We start from the raw sequence: 26892 nt of genomic DNA on the forward strand, positions 1-26892 counted from the left end.
CATTGATAGACCTCTCCTCCATGAAGTCATCCAAACCCCTCTTAAAGCCATCCAGGTTGTTGGCTGTCACCACATCCTGTGGCGGAGAGTTCCACAAGTGGATCACGCATTGTGTGAAAAAGTACTTCCGTTTGTTGGTCCTAGACCTCCTGGCAATCAATTTCATGGAGTGACCCCTGGTTCTAGTGTTGTGTGAGAGGGAAAAGAATCTCTCTTCCACTTTCTCCATGCCATGCATGATTTTATAGACCTCTATCATGTCTCCCCGCAGATGTCTTTTTTCTAAACTAAAAAGCCCCAGGTGTTGTAGTCTTGCCTCATAAGAAAGGTGCTCTAGGCCCCTGATCATCTTGGTTGGTCGCACCATAGTTTTGTATAAGGGCATTATAATGTTAGCCGTTTTATTTTCAATCCCCTTTCTAATGATCCCTAGCATGGAATTAGCCTTTTTCACAGCTGCCGCACATTGAGTCGACACTTTCAACGAGCTGTCAACCACAACCCCAAGATCCCAATCCTGGTCCGTCACCGACAGCTCGGATCCCATCAGCGTATACTTGAAGTTGGTTTTTTTTGTCCCAATGTGCATCACTTTACACTTGCTAACATTGAACCGCATTTGCCACTTTGTCATCCACTCCCCCAATCTGGAGAGATCCTTTTGGAGCTCCTCACAATCCGTTTTGGATTTCACTACCCGGAAGAGTTTGGTATCATCTGCAAATTTGGCCACATCGCTGCTTACCACTGCTTCTAGATCATTTATGAATAAATTAAAAAGCACCGGTCCCAGTACAGATCGCTGGGGGACCCCACTTCTTACTTCCCTCCATTGTGAAAACTCTCCATTTATACCTACCCTCTGTTTCCTGTCTTTCAACCAGTTAGCAATCCACACATGTACTTGTCCCCTTATCCCATGACTGCTAAGTTACCTAAGGAGCCTTTGATGAGGAACTTTGTCAAAAGCTTTTTGGAAGTCCAGGTAGACTATGTCAACTGGATCACCTTGATCCACACACTCGTTGACACTCTCAAAGAAGTCCAAAAGGTTGGTGAGACAAGATTTACCTTTGCAGAAGCCATGCTGGCTCACTCCCAGCAGGACCTGTTCTTCTGTGTGCTTTACAATTTTATCCTTGAGGATGCTTTCCATCAATTTGCCCGGAACGGATGTTAGGCTAACTGGCCTGTAATTTCCTGGATCGCCCCTGGATCCCTTTTTGAAAATTGGTGTTACATTTGCTACTCTCCAGTCCTCTGGTTCAGAGCCCGATTTCAGGGATAAGTTAAATATTTTAGCAAGGAGGTTGGCAATTTCACATTTGAGTTCTTTGAGGACTCTTGGATGGATGCCATCCGGCCCTGGTGATTTGTTAGCTTTCAGTTTTTCCAGACAGTTTAGAACATCATCCCTTGTCACTTCTATCTGACTCAGCTCTCTAGCCTCCATCCCTAAAAAGCCTGGTTCAGGAACAGGTATATGCTCAGTATCCTCTGCCGTGAAGACAGATGCAAAGAACTCATTCAGTTTCTCTGCAACCTCCATATTCTCCTTAATAATCCCTTTCACTCCCTCATTGTCTAATGGCCCAACTGCCTCCCTGGCAGGTTTCCTGCTTCTGATGTACTTAAAGAAGTTTTTGTTATTCCCCTTGATACTTTTGGCTAAATGTTCCTCAAACTCTCTTTTTGCCTCCCTTATTATCACCTTGCATTTCTTTTGCCAGAGTTTGTGTTCCTTTCTGTTCTCTTCAATACAAACTGTGTTTGTATTGGACGTTTGTGCCCACCCCTACTCTGCTGGATATGGACATATTGTTAAAATTGAACTGAGCTTCAGGATATTGTTTTTTCCTATTACCTCTGTTTGCGTGTGCCCATGCACACACACACACAGCATTCAGCAAATGGACTCCTGCAAGATATGAGGGGAAATAATACAGAAGTCATATTGAACTATTTCTCTTACACTGGGGGTTATTAAAGAGATTATTGACCCTCAGGACATATTTAAGACCAGGGTAAGCCATATGAATATTATTTTTATCCAAGCAATAGGTCTTGGACAAAATGAAATCCTCTACTTTTGCCTTAGGACTGACCAAGGAGAAGTAGAATTATTTACTTCCTGTTCTCTTTAAATTCAGTTTTGTCAGTTCTGTGTGGACACATCTTACTAGGGCCAATCTACATGTCCAGCACAATTAAGATTGTACCATTTCAGAGTACAGCTGAGGGGGCCGTTTAAATTTTTAAGTACTCCCCCATGTAAAAAACTTGTTGCACATAGAAAACCAGAGTATCAGGAAGAGGAATAGGTAAGGACCCTTTTTGTCCATGGAAAGCTAAAACGTGAAAGAAAACTAGCCTTCTATTCCTGATGTGCATTTAAACACGAAATCACCCATCTGAAATGTGACACAGTCATAGTCCCAATAGGGCTGTACCATGAAATTATTCTGAATCTTTAGAACGATTCTAACTTTTGGAACTTTGACACTTACAGACTTCCCCCCTCTTGTCTGACACATTATACAGGTATCATCTGTTTTGCATTGTGTTTGCAGCAGTGAAGCATCTTAATCAATGAACTGGTGTGAGGGCCCCAATGTCCAACTGCTATTGCGGGTGGGGAGGGGGAGTCAGAATTTTCAGAGTTTGATTTCTGTGAGAGAAGGGAATGTTGCCATTTTGGCTGGGATTAAATCACACAGATCATAAGGACAGGGATAACTTGGTGTTCAGGCTGAGGTCTGGGAAGAGGTTCCAAGAAGTATGGAAAATAAGAAATAGGAAGTACAGAGTTAAGAAGGCTGACAGAAGAGTTTAGAATCGGAAAAACAGAGAGAGAAGCTTGGGGGAAGCTTATGTGGAGCTGGAGGAAAATGACAGATCCTCAGAGCTTGTGCAGAAGCTACAGTAATTTCATCTGGGAGAGATTTATGGTTGAAATATCCACTGCTTTCTCCAGGCATGTTCATCATTACTTTGTCTTGGAATCTTGTGAGTTGGTCATCTTAGTGTTTTTGTTCCATGGCAAGATAGCATTACCAGTTTTTAATATTCTGTGTTTGAGTCATCTTTCTCTTCAATCCATAGTTTACTTTCAGTAATGCTGTCAAGGAGACTATGCCTATCCCAAATTATAAATGCAATTGAATAATGAGTACACCATAAAAATTGGGTCATGTGAATATATTTCTTAAATCGTTCTAAATTTCAGTAATTTGAGGGACTTCATATGAGGTAAAATGCAGGAAGGCTTCAAGATAGCTTCAGCACATGTTACTGCAGTAACTTCCTTGAGTATGCTTTAGATCCTAGACTTTGGAGCAGGGAAAGCATAGTTATGAATACATTCTGATTAAAGATTCAGAAAGGGATGGAAACTTGAATTATTATTATTAGTAATAATAGCAGGTTGAGTAGAGTAAAATCGAGTTTGTAAGGTATAGGATATACATTTTGAATTACTATAGCAACGGTTGAATTGTATAATTAGTGATTCGCACAGATTGGCGAGCGGGAAGTCAACATTTGTTTAATTGGATGTAATGAGAATGTTAAGATATTGTAAAAACCAATAAAATTTTAAAAGCGGTGGGGGGGAAGCAAAACTTGAATTAAATGACTGTGTACATAACTGCTTGCCATTTTAGCAGGCCAGAAATGTGGGCTTGTGCAACTTCATATGTGCTGACATTGAGAGCCAGGGCAGTGGGCTTGGACTAGGGAGATTTGGCTTGGCCATGAACTGCATTGGATGGCACTAAGCACTGTCCTGAGCTCTTTAGATGATGGGTGGTATAGAAATTTGAGAAAAAATTTGCAAAACAAAGGAAATAGACTGATGATCAATGGGACATGTAGTATGAATACATAAAGCTGACATATTGAATCAGTCCATGGGTCCATCTAACCTAGTATTATTTATTCTGACTGGCTGTCGACGTTCTTGCCACCATATCTGATTGCCAACCTTTTAAAAATAAAAATGTCCTGACCTGGTGTTTTGCATTCTGGCCACTTGCATGAAAAGCAAGAGGCAAAGCCAGGACCCACTCCCCACCCCCTGCCGCTGCCCCCAGACATTATTTTAGTTGTAAACTATGGGAGAATAGAAAATGTCTACACTTTGTTTGTTTGTTTGTTTCAGTTTTATACTGCCCCATCCAAAGGCTCCTATTCCACTCTGTCAGCTAAATATATGGGGCTCTGCTCCTGGACCAGTCCCAAAGCATGGGGTTCTGCCCCCTGGCTCCTCTGCTGGACATAGTTTGGAATCCAACCCCAGTTACCAGAATTTTTTCCCCCCCAAGAGTTGCCAACCCTACCACCACACCATATAGCCACTGCATCATTTTCTGCTTAGGGTGACAATAAGTCCATTCTCATGAACAAGAATTGGATGGTAGGAGGCAGTATTGCTGGTTATGAGAACCTTTGGGACTCCCCCAAGCCAGCCCATTCAACCCTGGATATCTCAACTTTTCTACCTAGGTACTAACCAAGGTAGGATGAAAACAGCAGCTTTCCTACCAGAGAGTTTGGTCATATGTTGAAAACACTGCTTAAAAATCTTCCTGGCAGCCAGCGGCCATGTGTATCATACAGTACTGTGGCTAGAGAGGACAGTCAGAGAAGAATGGTTGCCTCTCTGCTGTGAGTGCAATGCATGCTGGGATATATGGCGGACCTAGTTCCAATTTTTAAAGAATGGATCATGCAGCTGCATGGAATGTCTAGCTGTTGTGTTCACTGAGCCAAATGGTCTGATCAGCTGTGCAATTCAGGGTAAGTATTCTTCCCCCACCCCGCAATCACCCCCAGATGATAGTGTGTATGACCTTGATATCTATTATGGTCAGAAGAACCACTTAATTTTTGCTTCCTCCTCCATTTGAAAAAAAGGGGAATAGATGGGCCACCATGTGTTTTCTATTAGGAAGTCTGGTCTGAGAGCAATACTTAGTGTAAACAGAATAGCTTCCTCATTCCAAAGGCCTGCTGGAGCAAGTTGTGCTCCAGATATGAAGGCCTTTCATTATATTTTGTGCTGCTGCTATCTCCACATGAGCAGAAGCAAGGTTCTTTCTGCTCAGGCTATGCTATTGTTACCAGACCTGCTTGCTTCGCCATTTTGGGGGTACTTCAGCATACTTCCTAAACTCAAGCCTTCGCCATTTTCTGTCTCTATGATAACTTGGAAGAGAGACCCCTTCTGCCTTCCAAGTAAACAGTCATTCTGACAAGAGTTTTTCCTTTAAAAAGCAATATTCAGGCCCATCTCCAAAAGACCTGCCACAAACCCAAGGAAATACTCCTGCTGTTTGCATTATGGCATAAGCAGGTGAAATACACAACAGTGTGAACATTAAGGAACAAAAGAGAAAGGAATGCTAGCTCTCTTCCCTCTGTGGTTTGATAAGAGTTCCCAAAGTTGAGCCAAGCTCTACTCAACTCTTCCTCCCTATTGTTATCAGAATTGAGTGAGTCTGGGCTGGAGGTTGTGATGGTCCCTTCTCTTTTGTCCAGGTGATTGCTCTGCAACCTCCCTTTTTCTGAACATCCTTTGTCATGGAGCATACAGGATGCACCACTCAGCCATTAGCTAATCATAACTAATGGATTGTGAGCCCTTTGGGACAGGGAGCCATCTTATTTTATTTTATTTTATTTTATTTTATTTTATTTTATTTTATTTTATTTCTCTGTGTAAACCGCCCTGAGCCATTTTTGGAAGGATGGTATAGAAATTGAATGAATGAATGAATGAATGAATGAATGAATAAATAAATAAATAAATAAATAAATAATATTCATGCCTTATCAGGAGCAGTAATTCCTGAAGACATCAGGAAGCTGCCCAAGGGGACCATCAATCCTTCTCCCTCTAGCCTCTGGCCGTGTTTTTATTTATATATTATTATTTATTTATCAAATTTGTACACTGCCACAAACTTTCATCTCTGGGCAGTTTACAATAGCATAAAACCAGTTTAAAAATATACAAAAAACTTAAAACAATTTAACAATTTAAAAATAAACCAGACATTAAAACCCAAAAAATTTTGGAAGTTGAGAAAGCTTGGGTGAAAAGATGGGTTTTCAGGTGTTTGGTTTTTTTTAAATTGCCAGAGATGAGGAGGATCATATCTCAGCAGGGAGCGCATTCCACAATCGTGGGGCAGCGACCGAGAAGGCCCGTCTCTGTGTAGCCACCAAACGAGTTGGCGGTAACTGGAGATTTGCAGTTTTGCTAATAAGAACCCCCTTCAAACATGGGATCACACTCTTGCTTTTGGGATCATGCTTTTGCTGCTGCCATCACATCTGCCACACTTGCTGCCTATGTGCACCTTGCCATCACACACTACTTGGGTATGCCCATGAGCTCACTCTGTGCTTGAGCTCCCCAGAGAGAAGGATTCCCACCAGTGAGATCTAGGTAAAAATGACTCATGGCTTTCCTCTTCTCTCTCTCTTTCACCCACAGACCTCCACCCCCCTTCCTAGTATAGCAGCTTGGTAACATGACTAACCAACCACTTTTTCATTTCCTGTACCCCTATTATCCCTCAATAAAGCAACTATTTGTTTTCAAAGTCACGTCTCCACCCTCTTTCTTTGCAGTGTGTCCACATCACAGCTGCCTGTCCTGCACAGCTGTTAAAGTATTTTTATAGCTGTTCACAGGTCTGCACCATTTGACGCTAATTTCCCCTACTTGAGTCACAGAGGGAGGTAGCTATATACCTCTTGCAGAACTCACAACACTACGCCTGATTCATATGTTCAAATTAGAGCCAGTGTGGCATAGTGGCTAGCATGTCGGGCTAGAACTAGGGAGACCCAGGTTCATTGCTCCCCCCAGCCATGGTGTTCATTGCGTGAGCCAGCCAGTCACTCTCTCTCAGACTCACAGGGTTGTTGAGGCTGCTTTGAGTTCCATGGAGGAAGGGTGTGGTATAAAAATAATAATTAACAATAGGTTTGACACCAAATTTTGCCTAAACCAAATTAAAAGGTCTTGCTGAAACAAAACATCATAGGAATTTCAATGGAAACATAAAGAGGTCATTCACACAATCAAAAACTGTGCTCTACCCAGGTTTGGGAGCTGTGTGTGCTCCAGATTTTCCATTGTGTGGAAGCAAGGTATGAGGAAAACCTGGGTAGAAGTGATGGTGTGAAAGCAAGGTAGGAGGAAAAGCTACCCAGGTTTCCCTCCTACTTTGTTTCCACACAGCCAAAAATCCGGAGTGCACACTGCTCCCAAACCTAGGTAGAAAACAGTTTTTGATTGTGTGAATGACCTCAAAGTGTTTTCATAAGGCAAAATTTCCTCAGGAGAGTTCTACACATTCTCTACATGCTTGAGTGGGAAGCAACTCTAAAGTGGCCCTTGTCTCATCTGAGCTATTCATACACTCCAGAGAAGAATTGTGCCGAATTAGAAAAGCTAGCACTATTGTTTTCTGAACATAGTTACTTAACATCCATACTTACAATTTAGAATATTGTCCTAATTATATGGGGAGGGGGTTCTAGGCTTTCAAAATGTATTGTGCTCTACAATGCACTCTTCTCACCACCTCCAAGATTATATTTCATCCGTTCATTTACAGGTTTTTTTTACAGGTGGTATTTTCAAGGTTAACGCTGGAGCAATCAAACAATCTGAACAGTGCTATGAATATTCATTCCAAAACATAATGGAGAAAGTACATAAAGGGCAAAGAGCAATTTAAATATAGACTGGAGCAGGAAACAGAGACATGGAACAGTAATTCACAAAGCGCGCATTAGTAAAATGACATGCTACTTATACAAATAAGCATCATGGCTGGAGTAACATATGTGACCTTCTAGACAAAAAACTTTTTCAGAATGCCACCTCTTCTCCAAAACTGTATGAGGAACAAATTTGACCCACCTCAGGGTTTGGAAGCACAAGGCCTTGAGGTTTATTGCATGTTGGGCTTATCTTATGACACAGCTACAAGGCACAGACCAGGCACAACCTTCTGCTAGGAACTCACTTTTAATAATGAATAATGAACAACTCCATTCCCAATAGCCTGCTAGATCTCCAACAAAGCAGGAGGTTAACCCTTACACTACTACAAGTGTCAAGCTTTCAGTACAGTGGGACACTTTGGAGGAGCAGCCAGGTCAGTAGCTGGCAGATTGGTGTGGTGGTGGTAAACAAGCCTCACTCCTCTCGCCTGCCTGGCTTCCTCACTCTCCTTTACATAGGAACATAGGAAGCTGCTTTAGTCAGACCATTGGTCCATCTAGCTCAGTATTGTCTAGCTCAGTATTGTCTACACAAACTGGCAGTGGCTTCTCCAGGTTTGCAGGCAGGAGTCTCTCTCAGCCCTGTCTTGGAGATGCCAGGGAGAGAACAGAAGCTTCCCAGAGCGGCTCCATCCCTCAGAGGGGAATATCTCACAGTACACACACGTCTCCATTCAAATGCAAATCAGGGTGGACTCTGCTTAGCAAAGGGGACAATTCATGCTTGGTACTACAAGACCCACTCTCCTTGCTATGCCTGGCTGTGGCATTCACCCTTTGTGCATGAGCTAGTCATTTGCCTAGTTTCCCAACCCAGTAAATGACCTGCCCACAACCAAGGGGTTAATGCCACACCTGTGCACAGCAAGGGAAAGTGAGGCAGAAGGGACGGGTTGAGAGGAGTAAGAATAAGCCTAATTTAAGGCTCATTTACTTTCTCCTAGATCCACCCATCACCTTAAGTGGCGCAGCGGGGAAAGGCTTGATAACAAGCAGAAGGTTACTGATTTGAATCCCTGCTGGTACTATATCGGGCATCAGCGATATAGGAAGATGCTGAAAGGCATCATCTCATACTGCGTGGGAGGAGGTAATAGTAAATCCCTTCTGTATTCTACCAAAGACAACCACAGGGCTCTGTGGATGCCAGGAGTCAAAATCGACTTGACGGCACACTTTACCTTTAGATCCACCCATACTGGCCACCACTGAGCCAGGTGACTATTGGACCTGGCTCCCTGCCCAACATCTCATTTGAGGATTGAGTGGTGTACCTCCCTTCTGGCCTGTTCATCTTATCAGGGGATGGGTAGGATTTTTTTTAACCTCCTGACAGTCAAGGGTGGTGTTGTTTTTTTGGGGGGGGGGCACAGTTGGTCTACTTAATACAGCCCGTTAGTTAGATTACATCTTGGCCACAACATGCAGGTATAAGTGCAGGCAAGGAAAGAAGAAGAAGAGCTGATTGGTGAGCATGCTAGGGCAATATTCCATACCTCCAACAGAAGGCACTGCAGCCAGAAGAGCACCTGGCTGCTTCTGGCCTTGGCCTCCAGACAGTAGAGATCTCTAGCCCAAGGAGACAGGAGTAGAGAGCACACCAACCAAGCAACCACCATTCCATACAACTGCTTTAGGTGGGTGTTTCACACTGACAACTAGCATGGTGTAGTGTTTAGAGTGTTGGACTAGGATTGGGAAGATCCATTTGAATCCCCATTCAGCCATGACACTCACTGGATGATTCTGGGCCAGTCATTTATCTCTCAGCCTAATATACCTCACAGGGTTGTTGTGAGGATAAGCATAAAACTATTTATGTTTTATGGGCTCCTTGAAGGAAGAGTGGGATATAAATGTGAAAACAAATAAATAAACCCCCCGCCCCGAGCAAGCATTTCTATCCCTGCAAAGGAGAAAAGAGAGACAGAAGTGCCAGGAAATTTAGCCACACCTCAGGGGGGGACAACAGCAGCCAGTAATAGCCACTTCCGCAGTAGAGACTTTTCCATCTGCTCCCTTAGGATCATTGCCACTGAGAAGCAGAATGAGTGCAGTGAGTCTTGACTGGAGGATCTGGCCACAACTGGAGGGGATTACAACATTCAGTTGTTATCAGCATCTCTGGGATGAGGAGCTATTTCTTGGTGCTAGCAGAATGCTGCTCGGAGGAGATAACATTGAGGGAGATCAGCAACAGTCACCAGCAAGCAACCTTAGAAGAGGGCTTCTTCTTCCTGGCCCCCTTAGGGCCATCAGCATTGCAGGAGAGAATGAATTGTTTCTCACTGCTATTGTGCTTTTTTGATATTTTATGGTATATTTAATATTTGCAAACTGCCTCGAGTCTAGGGATGAAAGGCAGTAAAATTATAATATTGAGCAATGGAAGGAACATGCAAGCAGTTCCTCAAAGCTTGACAGTACAAGGAAGATTGGTTGGTCTTCTTAACACCAACAGAACTGCCAGACTCAAAGGTTTAGTGGCTTGGAGGAGAGGCTGCTGGTGAAACCTTGACCCCATTTGAGGACCAGCTAGGGCAAGCAGGGATCAGTCTAGTGCTGACCCTTAAGTCTGAGCCAGGGGGTGATATAGCCCAGTTTGGGTCTGAGGCGGGATGGCATAGCCTGGCATAACCTCGGCCCAGGTTAGTGTGTGTACTGATGGGAAGTGAAGTTTAGACCTGATAGCTGACGAGGAGGAAAATTACTCAAAGTAATCCCATTGAAATTAAAAGAACAACTTGTACTTTTAATTTCAGTGGGACTACTTTGAGTAATTTTCCTCATGTCAGCTACTGCTTTGAAGAATTGTTATTCTTCAAAGTTGTAGCCCTTTCTCTTAAACCCAGGCTTGCATCTTTATTGGTGTGGGGACAAGCTTGGCTTAAGCTTTCAAAAAGAAATATATTAATAACAGTAGGTGTGTATAGTGCTTTTCCTGCTCAAAGTGTTTGAAAGAAATCAGCTCAGTAATCTTTAGAGCATTCCTGAACAGTCGGCCAGCCCAATGGCCAAAATGGTGGTTTTGTGTGAGAAATGATATGTGGCTGGTAAATTCTTTTCACTGAGTAGGCTCCCCCGCTCCCCCAAAAGTCCTGCAATGCATTGGAGTTGCAGAGGAAATCATAGGGTGCCATTTTTACCTTCCGGGGGGGAGGGTGCTGCCATGGCCATGGGGGTGGCCTCTGGTGGCCCCCTCTCCCCCCACTGGCCTCCCCCGGTCTCCCAAACTGGCTCAAATTTGAGCCAAGCTGGGGGGGGTGTGTCTGTTTGGGGGTGTGAAATTGAACATGCCCAGTTCAGTTCAAGCTGGTTTGGACTCAAACTGAACTGGGCAAACTGGTTTTGTGCACACCCCTACTTGACGGCCTTGGGTTCAAACTGGGCTGACTTCAGCCAGTTTGGGTTTGAACCAAACCGGGCCTGGTTCAACCTGAGCCTGTGCTGCCACTAATGATCCCCACATCCCCACCAGCCTCCCCCTGAATAGGTAGGTCTGGTCTGAGCCTGGTTCGGGCCTCTGCGCAGGCATGAATGTCATTATAATGACCTCACCAGATTCCCCTTTACCAGTATAGCTCCAAGCCCCTTTGAACTGGATGCAGTTTGACTGTGTATGGAACCAGGCCGGGCTGGCTCAAATCTGGTTTAGATTCGAGCTGAACCTGATTTGTCCACATCCCTACTGCATATCATAAACATAAACCTTACATAAACCTTACATAAATACAGGTAAATTGGAGGGGAGGATTAGGCCCTGAGATTAGAAGGTGATTGGGGAAGAAGTATGCACTCTTGCTGTCTTAGCTGCAATTAAGATACCCCACCATTATTACTCTGGGCTACTTGGAATGATACTTCATTGGCCTGCACAACCACATGCAACAAACATAAGTGCATGCCATGAGCAGGTCTGAGGATGAAGTATGGTCCAAACTGGCCCAGTGTTGCAATGTTGGGGTATCTTAATTGCAGTTTCAAAAGCAAGAATGCATCTTTCCTTCCCAGCCACCTTCTCAATCACAAAAATTATTTGTAGCATGTGTATGAACCCCTCCCTGCACAAATAGGGAAAGGCACCTTGGCATGCTGGGAGGAAGGAAGGATGTGCATGCTCACAGCACACACACACACACACACACACACACACACACACACACCCTTATTGCATGGGGTTGGGGGGCAGATATAGCAACGTCCAAACCATCCTGTAGTTCTCACTGAGGTAGTAAACCTGTGTCTGAGCTGTAGCAATAGCAATAGCAATAGCAATAGCACTTACATTTATATACCGCTTTATAGCCGGAGCTCTCTAAGCGGTTTACAATGATTTAGCATATTGCCCCCAACATTCTGGGTACTCATTTTACCGACCTCGGAAGGATGGAAGGCTGAGTCAACCTTGAGCCCCTGGTCAGGATTGAACTTGCAACCTTCTGGTTACAGGGCGGCAGTTTTTACCACTGTGCCACCAGGGGCTCTACTTAATCAATTACATGTACTTCCATATGAAACAAAAACAAAACCCACTCATACACAGGAAACTAGCACATCAAGGAGAAGGCTAAACTAGAACCTAACTAGGGATTCAGACAGTAGTAGCCGGTGCAGGTACCCCCGGGGGGAGGGCGGTGGTGGTGGCAGAAGGCACCTTTAAATCTAAAATAGTAGGTGCTTAACTCCAGTACCACTGCACCTGAAAGCTACCAGCAGTGGCATGCTGCCCAGCACCCACTGTGGCAGAGGATCAGCTCTGCCACTCAGCTGGTGGAGGCCAATCGCCTGGCCAGCAGATGGCCTCCACTCATGCCCAGAGGCCAGCTGAGTGGTGAAGTTGATCCTCCGCCACAGTGGGTGATGGGCGGTTCACTGCTGCTGGTAAGAGCTTTCAGGTGCAACGGGATGGGAACTAAGCACCTACTAATTTAGACTTAAAGGTGCCTGAGCTGTACCACAGTCCCGCCAACCCCACCCCCACCCCCCGTGGCACCTGCACCAGCCACCACTGGATTCAGATCCTCTCTGAGAAACGTCATTTGTCTTAAAGGAATTCATGTGTCTTCCCTTGAACATTCTCAGATGTTTTGAAACATCTGAAAATCTCTTTGAACTTCACTTTACCACCTCCATCTGCATCAGGTATCCTAGCACAACCCACTCTGGTCACTTTGTTGTGGGCTTGTGAACAGAGCATTGCCCCACTAGGCCATATACTGTTACCTCATAGCTTCTGACATAAAACTGTCCAGAGACAACATTATCCTACTGTGAAGTAGTTGATTGATTGATTGATTGATTGATTGATTGATTGATTAAGTGCTATCAAGTTGGTGTCAGCTCCTGGCGACCACATAGATAGATTATCTCCAGGATAATCTGTCTTCGATTGGCCTTTAAGGTCTCTCAGTGGTGCATTCATTGCTGTCGTAATCAAGTCCATCCAGCTTACCACTGGATGTCCTCTTCTTCTCCTTCCTCCACCTTTTCCCAGCATTAAGGACTTCTCAAAGGTGTCCAAAGTATGATAGTTTGAGCCTGGTCATTTGTGCCTTGAGTGAAAATTCTGGATTGATTTGTTCTATGATCCATTTGTTTGTTTTCCTGGCTGTCCATGGTATCCTCAAAAGTCCAGCTTTCAGTGAAATAGTTAGTACTAGTTAATGAGGAATTAATGGGATACTGGATTTTTACAGACTCCTCATCTGACCTGTCATGGCATGGCTGAGAATTCACAAAACATTTAATTGCTCCAATTTTTCAACAAGCAGAATCTCACATTTCAGCATTTAAATTTTTCTCTGGATAGTACTTGCTGTCCCTGGCACATTGTAAAGAAGAAACAAGGACTAATTATAACATTTAATAATCATAAGTGTTCAATTGGCCTTGGAATTAAAACAAACAGGCAAGTATTTGTTTAGATAATTATCCAGGGTAAACAAATAGCACTTGGCAAGGCTAAAAAAAATAGTTTGACGACAACAGTGCAGTAATTGTGGTTGACAATGTAATTAAAAATCCTATTTTTCCATTTAATTATATTTAATACAATGGCACTACAATGAAGATGAAATTTAATGTCACACTTAATGTCACACTTTGTCCATGCCACCTATCAGTGGCATGTACAAAGAACCTTTATCCATATATACCACTAGAGAACTGGTACTGTGGTAAAGGTAAAGTGTGCCGTTGAGTTGGTATCGACCTTTGCTAAGCAGGGTCTGCCCTGGTTTGCATCTGAATGGGAGACTACATGTGAGCACAGTAAGATCTGAGAAGAGCATCTGCATGCAGAAGGTTCCAAGTTCCCTCCTGGCATCTCCAAGATAGTGCTGAGAGAGACTCCTGCCTGTAACCTTGAAGAAGCTGCTGCCAGTCTGTGTAGACAATACTGAGCTAGATGGACTAGTGGTCTGACTCATTATAAGGCAGCTTCCTATGTTCCTATATAGCATAAAGGAAGAAATGTTCTACATAGAGCACTATGTCATGACCAATGATGTTGTGATGGCATTTGTGGGATATGCCAGAAAGTCACATGGACCCAAATGGATGGATATCTTCTACCTCATCAATCCATCCTCCAGCATCCACCATTGCTATATATATATTGCATGGAATCAAATGGAGCTGTTACATTGCAAAGAGATTATCTGGGACATTTCTTATCTTGCTGTTCATCCAAATGGGGCAAGGTAATGTCAGGACTGAGGATGACTCGTGTGTGCATTAGAGACGATACCAACATTTAACCTAATGAGAATATCCGGTGCATTTGCGGATTTCTTCTTGGGTAAAACATCTTAGGAATATTTAGGGGTGCCAAAAAAGTACCTATAAGACCAAGGCACCCTGGAGAATATGAATATAGTAATCACAACTCTTGTGATTGCCTAACATTTATTTATTTAGATTGCAATGGGACTACTCTGAGTAATTTTCCTCACAATGTTACCCATTAAGGTTCACACAACCCTGGACTAGGGATGTGCACAAAACTGGATTGCCTGGTTCGATTGGAATTTGAACCAGGTTCGAACTGGGGTGGGGAGGTTCGGTTTTGGTTTTGCTCGACCCCCCCCCCCTTGGTTAGGTTTGAATTTGAATGTGTTTTGAACCATTTCAAACTGGTTTGAACCATTTCAAACTGGTTTGAGCCTCCAAAACTGGGTTGGATAGTAGGCACCAATAGGTGCCAACTGCCACCCAAACCCCAAAGCAATCGGACACTCCTATGATATTTAATGATTTTTTGAATTTTTATTATTGCCCATTATTCCCTATGTGGAGTACCTAGGGGCATAAAACTGGGGTGGGTGGTAGGAACCCAGGGGCATCTACCACCCACCCAACACCAAAGCAATCGGACACTCCTGTGATAATTAATGATTTTCTGAAGATTTTTTCAGTTTTTGTATTCCTCCCATAGGGAATAATGCGGATTTGAGGATACCCCATTCCCCATATTTGGGGGGTGCCAGGGCACCCCAAAGTGGGTCTAGGGGCACATCAGGGCCCTGCAAGGCACCCTCAAGTTGATAGGATTTATTGTTGATTAATCAGGAATTTTTAAAGAATTAATTTTTGGCTCCATAGACATGCATTGCTGTCATAGGAAATAACAGAGTGCCTTTTCACCTACAGACCGTAATTGCTTATTGCTCTGAACTCTGAGTTCGGGTCACAGCAATTAAACTATTAAGTTGAAAGGAAACTCAGTGTTCTTTCTGAATGGAAAGGCTCAGGAAATGGTTTCCAATGGAGCAAAAAATTAATTCTTTAAAAATTCCTGATTAATCAACAATAAATCCTATCAACTTGGGGGTGCCTGGGGGGGTGGAGGCTGTGCCTTCTGTGCCCCCAGACCCACTTTGGGGTGCCCTGGCACCCCCCCAAAGTTGGGGAATGGGGCACCCTCAAATCCCCATTATTCCCTATGGGAGGAATACAAAAATTGTAAGCCCACCCCCAGTTTTATGCCCCTAAGTACTTCACATAGGGAATAATGGGCAATAATTTAAAAAATCATTAAAAATCATAGGAGTTTCCGATTGCTTACATGGGTGGTAGTTGGCACTCATGGGGGCTCAAACTGGTTGTAACTGGTTTGAATCAGTTTGAATCAAACCAAGCTCAATTCGGTTCTAATTCGAACTGGCAGGTGGGGCTAGGAGGGCTTGGAGGGTGTCAGGATCACTCTTACCTTTCCCTCAGATGATCTCACCACTTCCTTGGGCCGCCCAGCTTGCACACTCAGATGAGTGGTGCTGCCCAGATCTTTGTGGCCATCTGGAAGGCAGGGAAATGAAGCCTGGCCACCAGAAATCCTTCAATGCACCACGCGAGGAGCATGGTACAGTGGGGGATTTCCCTGTTGCCAGGAGCTCTAGGTGCCCTGCTCTGTGTCTGCCTGGGCAGCAGAAACATTACCAGGATCTGAGGTAGAAGGGCACACTCACACCCTTCTACCTCAGTATTAGCCAAGGGCAAAATCCCGGGCTAACCGGTGGGGCAGTTCCAGAATCAGGCTCGATCCAGGTGCTCCACATGAGCAGCCCTACCTAAGTAGGGCTGTGCAAGCCCAGCTAGGGCTGCTCATGTGAACAGCCTCATTGTCTTCTACAGTTTGTTCCCTAAAATTAACCATAACAACAACAGCAATGAACATTACCTCCAAATTACAAACTGAATTTTCTCCTCATAGTATATTCTCCTCATAGCGTTGATTGTAACACCCACTGGTCATCTTTCCTATACAGAGAATATGTCCTCCACAAAGATAAGGAAGATTCTAAAAGAAATAGCTTCTCCCTTTTGTGATAAATCTCCACGTAGCTTCTCCTATCACCTTGCAGCAAAGGAGAGCTATCCATTGATAATCAGTTCTGCAAAAGCCATCAGGTGGCCTCTTTTCATCTTTGACTCCAGACTCCAACCAACAAAAAAGGTTGGAAATCACTAAAGCCACCGATCATCAATCCTGGATCACTTCATTGTGAATCCTGTTGCACAGACAACTATAAAGGCACAGTATTACCTTTCCGCTTATCTTAGGGAAATAGTTGCCTTCCAAAGCAAGATGACTGACAAAATCTATTACATTAAACAGAATGTCACTAGTAAGTCCAGCAATGTAATGTATGTTATAGAAAGCAAACTCTCTGGATGCTACATACAATATGTTCAGAAAACAATGAGAGACCATCGCTCATCCCTATTTCAGAGATCACAAGTCAGCAATCACGACAAAAAAGCTTGAACAACTTGTTGCCAGACATTTCAATTTAGATAATCACAACCTTTCAGAGATTGCAAATAGCAAAAAACATTCAATCCTGAGATGCTAGATGCAAGAGAGAACTCTTGAATAAACAGAGTGAATGCTTTAACACCCATTACAGAATAATGCATAAACTTGTAATGCTTTTAAAAATGTTACCCGCACTTTTATATGGCAGATGTCACTCTTCTAAATATTCTTCCCAGCCTCAGCACTTTTAGAACAACCACCTGTATTGGCACCGGTGGCCGGTCAGTGTCCAACAGGTTCTGGGATTTGGAGGCAATAAGCTCAGACCAGTGTAAATGCCAAAGCAGTTGATTAGATAGAGCTAAATAATATTTAAAGAGGATTACAGAACAAAAGATATATCGTACATCACTGCTGCTCGTTGGGAACCCCAGATGATGACGGCAGGCAGACCCACTTAGGCAGCTGGTGAGGAGCATGATCTTCCCAGGACTCCAGATCTACACCAAGGTCTTTCTTTCTTTCTTTCTTTCTTTCTTTCTTTCTTTCTTTCTTTCTTTCTTTCTTTCTTTCTTTCTTTCTTTCACTCTTACGAAACTCATAAGCACCACCTGGGAAGGAGCTGCTGGTACACCTTATCAGTAGCCCATGTAAGACCCAAACACTTGATCAACTGCCAAGTACATTCTAATCACAAGATCGTCCATGGCTGCACATCTTCCCATCCTCCCTAACTCAGGTGGGTGATAGAGAGTATGTTTTAAAGTAAACCTTATCTTTGCCTTGCTATACTAATGGGTACAAAGATATAAAATTCAAAATAGGAGTACAAGGATGCATGGTCTTCAGTGAAAAGCAAGATCTCTGGGTTACAAAAGTTTAAGGTTACAAGAGTTCAAAATGAAACTCTCTATATGCATGAATATAAGAAGTATATAAAATCCTACATGTGCAAAAAGGGGAGAAGGGAATCACACCACAAACCTCCTTGCCATATCTTCTGCAGTGCCACTACACCACCCTGGCTGGATCCAAAAGTGTCCCTCCAGTTCCAGCTAATGTCTTCTATTCACAGAAGGGCTGCTTTACACTTAGAATGTTGTGTGAGAAAGGTAAACTATATCAAGAATGGCTCATGCACTGGTGCAAGAACTGCTGTAACCTCTTGTGTAGCCTCCCCAGAGTAGCCAGGGTAGGCGGTGGCCTGGTTCTGTCACGCAAATGGCCTCTGCGCATGTGTGGAGGCCTGAACAGGGCTGGAGAAGGTCTGAACCAGCCCTGACTACTTTGACAGCCCTGCTGCCTTCCGCCCCCCCCCCCGATGGCCACCACCACTGATAGTACCTTTAAGTACTAACTGACTTCCCTCCCATCCCCTCTGAGCTTAGGGAAGCTGCCCTGCCCCTTTACTGATAAAGGGGAATCTTTAGTGGATTCCCCTTTACCAGCAGATCACCAAACCAGTCTGAACCAGTTCAGTTCGAACCAGGGCCGGTTCAGTTCAAGCTTGGACCAGCACCCCGCTTTGGAAGGCTGGCCTGGTTCAAACTTGGATTAGTAGAACCGGGCCAGCATTTCATAATGGAAACCCTTGCACAATAATTTGTGTAATAGCATTGACAACTGTTTTCTTTCTGCTCACAGTTCTTTGGCTCCAGTTCCCTGTCCTCCAGTTTCTGGTACTAAAATGTTATAGTCCTATTATTGATGAAGGCAGAATCCAAAATGTTTAAATAAATAATTCTACGCTTACAATTGTTGTGTCAGCCAATTTTTAATCATCCACATCTCTCGGATGTATAACAGAATGACCCATTGCATATTAAGTGCACATAACTTCGTGGAATCAAAGGGCAGCTTCACACATGCAAAAAGCCAGGAACCAGCGGTTTGGCTTTTTCTGGGTCATGTGAAGCCACCTATGGAATCATAGAGAGCCAGCGTGGTGTAGTGGTTAGAGTGCTGGACTAGGACCGTGGAGACCCGAGTTCAAATCCCCATTCAGCCATGAAACTAGCTGGGTGACTCTGCGCCCGTGACTTTTCTCTCAGCCTAACCTACTTCACAGGGTTGTTGTGAAATAAAAACTCAAGTATGTAGTACACCGCTCTGGGCTCCTTGGAGGAGGAGCGGGATATAAATCTAATAATAATAATAATAGAACGAAACAGAGGGTTTAATATTGGCTGCACAAGAACAGGCACTAAGAACAAATGCAATAAGAGCAAAAGTCGAAAAATCCACAACAAACAGCAAGTGCCGCCTTTGTAAAGAAGCAGATGAAACCGTGGACCACCTAATCAGCTGTTGTAAAAAGATCGCACAGACTGACTACAAACAAAGGCATGACAAGGTAGCATCAATGATACTCTGGAACATCTGCAAAAAATACAAGCTACCTGTAGCCAAGAATTGGTGGGACCATAAAATTGAAAAAGCTGAAGAAAATGAAGATGTAAAAATATTATGGGACTTCCGACTACAAACAGACAAACATCTGCCACACAATACAACAGTTATAACTGTAGTCGAGAAGAAAGAAAAACAAGTTAAAATAATTGACATAGCAATACCAGGGGATAGCAGAATAGAAGAAAAAGAAATAGAAAAAATCACCAAATACAAAGATCTACAAATTGAAATTGAAAGGCTGTGGCAGAAAAAGACCAAAATAATCCCAGTGGTAATTGGCGCCCTGGGTGCAGTCCCAAAAGACCTTGAAGAGCACCTCAACACCATAGGGGCCACAGAAATCACCATCAGCCAATTACAAAAAGCAGCTTTACTGGGAACAGCCTATATTCTGCGACGATATCTATAACAATTGACAATAAAATTCAGCCATCCCAGGTCCTTGGGAAGGACTCAGTGTCTGGATAAAACAAACCAGTCAATGACACCTGTCTGACTGTGTAAACAAGAAATAATAGCATTTTAGAGTTGAAAGGAACCTTAGATGTCTAATAGTCCAATCCTCTGCTTGATGCAGGAAACTGAAAGGTGGCCATCCAGCCTCTGTTGGAAAACTTCCAATGATGGAGAGCCCACCACTGCATGAGGTATACTATTCCACTGCCATATAGCTTTTACAGTAAGGAAATTCTTCCTACTATCTAGAGTAAATCTACTTTATACTAACTACCACATTCTTTTCTAGACAGACAGACTTTTCCAAGATCTTTATCAACTTTATCAACACAAAGTTGACTGGTCTGTAGATTCCAAGCTCCTCCTCTTCCTCTTTTTTGAACACAAGGATAAGATTTGCTCATCTCCAGTCTTCCCCCTTCTCATCCATTGAGAGCCAGCATGGTGTAGTGGTTAGAGTGCTGGACGAGGACCTGGGAGACCCGAGTTCAAATCACCATTCAGCCATGATACTAGCTGGGTGACTCTGGGCCAGTCACTTCTCTCAACCTAACCTACTTCACAGGGTTGTTGTGAAAGAGAAACTTAAGTATGTAGTACACCGCTCTGGGCTCCTTGGAGGAAGAGAGGGATATACTGTAAACGTAATAATAATAATAATCCATTTCCTAGGAGTTCTCAAAGATTACAGGCAGTGGTTCTGAGATCACACCTGCAAGTTCCTTCACTTCCTGGGGCTGTAATTCTTCTGGACCTGGAGAATGAAACTCATTCAAGGTAGCTAGATGTTCTCTCACCATCTCTTTATCTATTGTGAGGGGCAATTATTTCTTCATTTGTGTTTCTGTTGCATGGTTGTGCTACATTTTCCTTGTGACGGGTGCAAAACAGGCAATAAGCAGCTCTGCCTCCTCTCAGTCACCCAATACTATTTCACCATTTTCTCCAAGCAACTGACTCACTTTCCTCTTATTTTGGAAATAGCCCTAAAATTCCTTTATGTTGTTTTTGGCATCCCTCACAAGCCTCTACTCATCCTGAGCTTTAGCTTTCCTGGCTTTTTTCTTACTGGTTTGGGGCCCTCTTTTGTACTCTTCCTTGATTATATACTCCTTCCCCATTTCTTATATGTTTTGTTTTGTTTTTATTTTGCTTCTCAGCTGATCAGAGAGTTCTCTGACATCCACCCTGGTTTCTTGAGATGTCTTTCAGTTTTCCTTCTCATGGGAATTGTTTGCAGCTATGCCTACAGTATCCCATTTTTCAGAATCTCTATTTACTGATTTTTTCTTTAGATTTCTAGCCATGAGATCTTAGAAAATTATGTTATACTGGTCAATGACCATAATAAAGATTAGGGTTGTGCACAGACTGGTTGTACTACTGCTCTGTGGTCTGGTTCGTTCGAACCGACTGGCTTGACCAGTCGAACCGATGAGCTAGCTCGAACCAGTCGAGCTGGTTTGTGATCAAACTGGCCTGGTTTGTGGTGGATCAGTCCTATCATGAACTGGTTCTGCATATCCCTAATAAGGATTTGATTGATTGATACCAAATTATGTTGGATTGTAGGCATGGAGTTCATTCCTGATGGTATACAGATGAATGAAATTCCTTTGGGAGCATAGTAAGGTTCAGAGAAGCAGAAGGAGGAGAATGAAGAGCAAGATGTCACTTACCAGGGACATTTGTGCCCCCCCCCCCCAAGTTTTCAATTATACCTGTGACCTCTGAATTCCTTACTCCCTTTGCAAAATTTAAATTTCAGTACTGTGTCAGCTAGAACTGGTAGGACAGTTTTTCAGGGTTTCATCCCTCACAGACACTTAACTTTTTCATAAACTGTCTGAAGTTTTATAATGAGTTTCCAATGAGAAATTGCCATGTGGACTTAAAAAAAAATGTAATCGCTATATAGCAAAAAGGAAAGACAGAATTCTCCACTAGAACCAATGATATAAAATACATTACTAGCTGCTCTATATCTATCTGTGATTGCTCCTGTGCTTTATACTTATTTCCACTCCTAGCCCAACTGGTGATGTAGTAACTAGAACTTTCAGTCTGATTCAAGCAACAGGCCACCACAATTAGCACTGGTGATGGTGCAAGATTTTGAAATGATTGTAGGCGTAGTGGTTCAGAGTATTTTCAAAATTCTGCTGAGCTTTAAAGTCAAGCCTTCCAATGTTTCCCAAATTCCTGATAGCTGAGACACACTGACCACTATCCTAACAGAGTGCTTGTGCAAGGATATTGCACTAGCACAAGGCTGGCTTTCAAATGGTTCCAGTTTTGAAATGCTGAACCGATTCTGTGCATGTGCTGTTCTCTTAAAGAAAAATTTGCACAATTTCATCATTGCAGCAATGATTACAATTTCACCATTTCAGATGATCACAACTTGCTATTTACCTTAACAACCAGTCATTAAATAATCAGTATAGAAATTAGGTTGCATTTAGAAATTGCACCATATTTGGGTAGGATTGCACTATGTTGCAAATGAAAATGTTAACAGGAATATATATATATATTGTTGTTAAATTTTGCCACTTTAGTTTTTGTGGAAATTCCCACAGTCCAAACTTCCCTTGTTGGTGATCTTGTTTAGATGTGGGCAGCTACTCCATGGTGGCTCTTCATTCCCTGGCTGGTCACAGAGGCCAGAGTGTCCTTCCCTGCTGGCCCCAAGGCAACTGGCAGTTGGAACAGAGTTGGGGGTGTGGGGACTGGAAGAAGAGAAATAATCTCCCTGCAGCTGATGACTAAGCCCAGCCTGCTCTTCTTCAATTACAAATGAAGAGTGGAAGGAGACATGCCCAGGGCGGTGCCTCACACAGAGATGTAACTGATAACTTCCTCTGAAGAGGGATAATTCTGTCACATCTCAGCATCTGGTGTGATCAGATTATTCAGTCACCCTTGATGCAGAGACACAGCAGAAATGCCTCCCACAGAAGACCAACTGGAAGCAGGAATGCCCATAACCCCCACAGAACCTTTACTTATTGAATTAAAGCACTTGTGGTACTTTCAACTCATACAAAGGTCCCTCAACTCACAATTTGGGAATTGACTGCTCTATTCAGTTTGAAGTATCCACATCTGCAAGCTAACCTGGGATTTGTTTCTCTCTCTGTGTGTGGCTTTTGTTAGTTTGTTTGGCCAGAATTTAATGTTGTAGATATAAAACATTCTCCAAAGGAAGGGGCACCCACATCACCTATGACACCTCAAGAGCCCCAGTTGCCTCATGCAAGCCTTGAGGATCTGAGGAATGGGGGTGCATATCCAACATCAACTTCACTTCCTCAAAATATTTTTTTTAATTTATTTATTTATTTATTTACACAGTCAGACAGGTATTATTCACTGGTTTGTTTTATCCACACACCGAGTCCTTCCCAAGGACCTGGGATGGCTGAATTTTATTATCAATGTTGTTGCTGTTATTAAAGATATTGTCATAGAATATAGGCTGTTCCCATTGAAGTTGTTTTTTGTAATTGGTTGATGGTGATTTCTGTGGCCCCTATGGTGTTGAGGTGCTCTATAATATTATTATTATTATTATTTATTAACACAGTCAGACAGGTGTTATTGACTGGTTTGTTTTATCCAGACATCGAGTCCTTCCCAAGGACCTGGGATGGCTGAATTTTATTGTCAATTGTTATAGATATCGTCGCAGAATATAGGCTGTTCCCAATAAAGCTGCTTTTTGTAATTGGCTGATGGTGATTTCTGTGGCCCCTATGGTGTTGAGGTGCTCTTCAAGGTCTTTTGGAACTGCACCCAGGGCGCCAATTACCACTGGGATTATTTTGGTCTTTTTCTGCCACAGCCTTTCAATTTCAATTTGTAGATCTTTGTATTTGGTGATTTTTTCTATTTCTTTTTCTTCTATTCTGCTATCCCCTGGTATTGCTATGTCGATTATTTTAACTTGTTTTTCTTTCTTTTCGACTACAGTGATATCTGTTGTATTGTGTGGCAGATGTTTGTCTGTTTGTAGTCGGAAGTCCCATAATATTTTTACATTTTCATTTTCTACAACTTTTTCAATTTTATGGTCCCACCAATGTTTGGCTACAGGTAGCTTGTATTTTTTGCAGATGTTCTAGTGTATCATTCCTGCTACGTTGTCATGCCTTTGTTTGTAGTCAGTCTGTGCGATCTTTTTACAGCAGCTGATTAGGTGGTCCACTGTTTCATCTGCTTCTTTACAAAGGCGGCACTTGCTGTTTGTTGTGGATTTTTCGACTTTTGCTCTTATTGCATTTGTTCTTAGTGCCTGTTCTTGTGCAGCCAGTACTAAATCCTCTGTTTTTTTCTTCAAGTTGCCATTCTTAAGCCATTGCCAGGTCTTGCTGATGTCTGATTTTCCACTTATATTGTGCAAATATTGACCATGCAGGGACTTCTTTTTCCAGTTTTCTGCTTGGTTCTTGACTTGTTCTTTCTTGTAGGCCTGCTTTGTTTCATTGGTGTTGAATAGTTTCGCATTATTGACCATTTGAAGTGCATCTTCTTCACTGTCCTTGATATATTCTTCAAGGCCTCTTTTCTCCTCCTCTACTTTGATGGACTTGCAGCATTCCTCTTCCACCTGAGCTGGGAGGGAGGTATAGCTTATTGACATCACTGTGGGAGTGCAGAGCATGATTGATGGTCATGATTTTCCTGGTCTTACAATCTAGCATCTCTAGCTCTGCCTGGGTCCAGTCTATTATTCCTGCAGTGTATCTGATAACAGGTATAGCCCAGGTGTTTATGGCTTGTATGGTGTTCCCGCCATTGAGTTTGGACTTGAGGATTTTTCTAACTCTTCTGATGTATTCACTTCCAATTTTTCTTTTAACTTCAGTGTGTGCAATGTTATCAGCCCGGAGAATGCCCAAGTATTTGTAAGGTTCTTTCTCTTCCAGGTTCTTGATCTTGCTTCCATTCGGCAGTTCTATTCCTTCTGTTTTTGTTATTTTTCCTCTTTTCATTATTAATGCAGCACACTTGTCTCGTCCAAACTCCATTGCTATATCGCTACTGAATATACGGACAGTGTTTAGCAGTGATTCGATTTCTGACTGGGACTTTCCATACAACTTCAGATCGTCCATGTACAGCAGATGGTTGATTTGACTTGATGTTTTAGATGTTTGGTATCCGAGGCCTGTTTTGTTTAGTATTTGTGAAGGTGGGGTCATGGAGAATACTAACAACAAAGGGGATAGTAAGTCCCCTTGGAAAATGCCTTTTCTAAAATGCTAACCTGTCCAAGTGTCTCGCCACTGATTGTTAACTGTGTACTCCACATGCTCGTTGCTTTTTAAATAAATATCTGAATGTTTTTGCTGACACCAGTTGTTTCTAAACATTTTAGTATCCATGTGTGAGGCAATGAATCGATGGCTTTCTTGTAGTCAATCCATGCAACACTTAGATTGGTTTTTCTTCTCTTGCAATTTTCTAAAATCATTTTGTCAATCAGCAGCTGGTCTTTTGTGCCTCTGGTGTTTGGGCAATTTCCTTTCTGTTCAACTGGAAGCTGTTTGTTAGTTAATAAGTGTTGCATGACTTCATCTGCTATTATTCCAGTTAATAATTTGAACATGATTGGCAGGCAGGTTATCGGTCTATAATTACTTGGAACTGCACCTTTTGCTGGGTTTTTCATTATGAGATGAGTTTTCCTGGTTGTTAGCCATTGTTCAACATCACCGCCTTGCAAAATGTGATTGAACTGTTTTGATAGTTATTTATGAAGGGTTGTTAGGTGTTTAAGCCAAAAGCCATGCAGTTCATCGTCACCTGGAACAGTCCATTTTTTAATTTTCTTTGCTCTTTCACTTATTAATTCTGGTGTTATTATTAGATCTTGCATTTGTTGGTTACATTTTTTGACCTCTTTCACCCAGCCTGCTTATTTATTATAATCTATTGGCTTGTCCCATAATTTCCCCCAGAATTGCACTGTTTCTTCTTTATTTGGTGTTTCTACATTTCTTGCAGTTTCTCCTTCTATGCTTTGGTAGAAACGTCTCTGATTCAACTGGAATTGGAGATTCTGCCTGTGTTGTGTATTTCTGGCTTCATATCTGGTAATCTTCTTTGACACTGCTGTTATTTGCTGCTTTATTATTTCCAGGACTTCTCTAATTTTCCTTGAATCTAGATGGTATTTTTGGATCAGATACTGTTTGGTGTTTTCATTCTTCAGCTTCTTGTCTTTCATATCTTTCAATTTACTAGCATCTGATCTAAGCCTGGAGATTTTATTTTCTAATCTAATCTTCCATTTAGGTGATGTACTACTTTCTTTTTTTACAGGTCCATTGATCTTATATCCAAGCTCTTATGTTGTTATTGTTGCTGCACTGTACATTAGTTGGTTTGTTTCTTGCAAATTATTGGTTGTTATTTCTGCAAGTGCAGCATTGACATCTTTTAATACCTGAGCAAGTTGTTTTTTGGCAACTGATTTTAGAGCTGGAAGTCAAACCCTGGTGGTTGTTTGGTTCATGTGCTCAGTTATTTTTTGCTGTAGTTCTAGTTGCTTTTCTGTTAAACGGCATTTGGGTTTTTGAGGTAAAGGCTAAGGGGAGGTTGCCTGGTTTTGATTTTGAAACAGTTCAGCAACAGTGGTATCCTCTATTTCCAACACCTCCTCCACCTGCACCTGAGCAACTGCTTCAGTTGGTGGTAATTCTTCTTCCATATCTTGAGCCTGTGTTGCTCTTTGCAGTTCTCCCAGCTCAACTCCTTTGAATACTTTATTTCTTATTATGAATCTTCTCTGGTCTGCTAGCGTTTGTTCTGTTATTTCTGTATCTGGATGCTTCTCTTTCCAAATTTGGTACATTCTTTTTAAATAACCTCTTCTAGTTGGACTAGACTTGTAATAGCAGATTTCCTTGGCATTTTTCGTATATATTTTTTCGGTTAAGCGATGTTTCTTCCAGTAA

General features: G+C 42.6%; 1 long non-coding RNA gene across 1 annotated transcript in view; it reads right to left on the reverse strand.

The window, feature by feature from the left end:
- Window positions 1–17608, reverse strand: part of LOC128350883 (uncharacterized) — a 43837-nt gene extending 26229 nt beyond the window's left edge. The window contains exon 1 of the long non-coding RNA XR_008319494.1: window positions 17467–17608. This is a non-coding gene — a long non-coding RNA (uncharacterized LOC128350883). The remainder of the gene's footprint in view (window positions 1–17466) is intronic.
- Window positions 17609–26892: the final 9284 nt, after the last annotated feature.

This window comes from Hemicordylus capensis, chromosome 3 (genome assembly GCF_027244095.1).
Source record: "Hemicordylus capensis ecotype Gifberg chromosome 3, rHemCap1.1.pri, whole genome shotgun sequence".
Lineage (NCBI taxonomy): Eukaryota > Metazoa > Chordata > Lepidosauria > Squamata > Cordylidae > Hemicordylus > Hemicordylus capensis.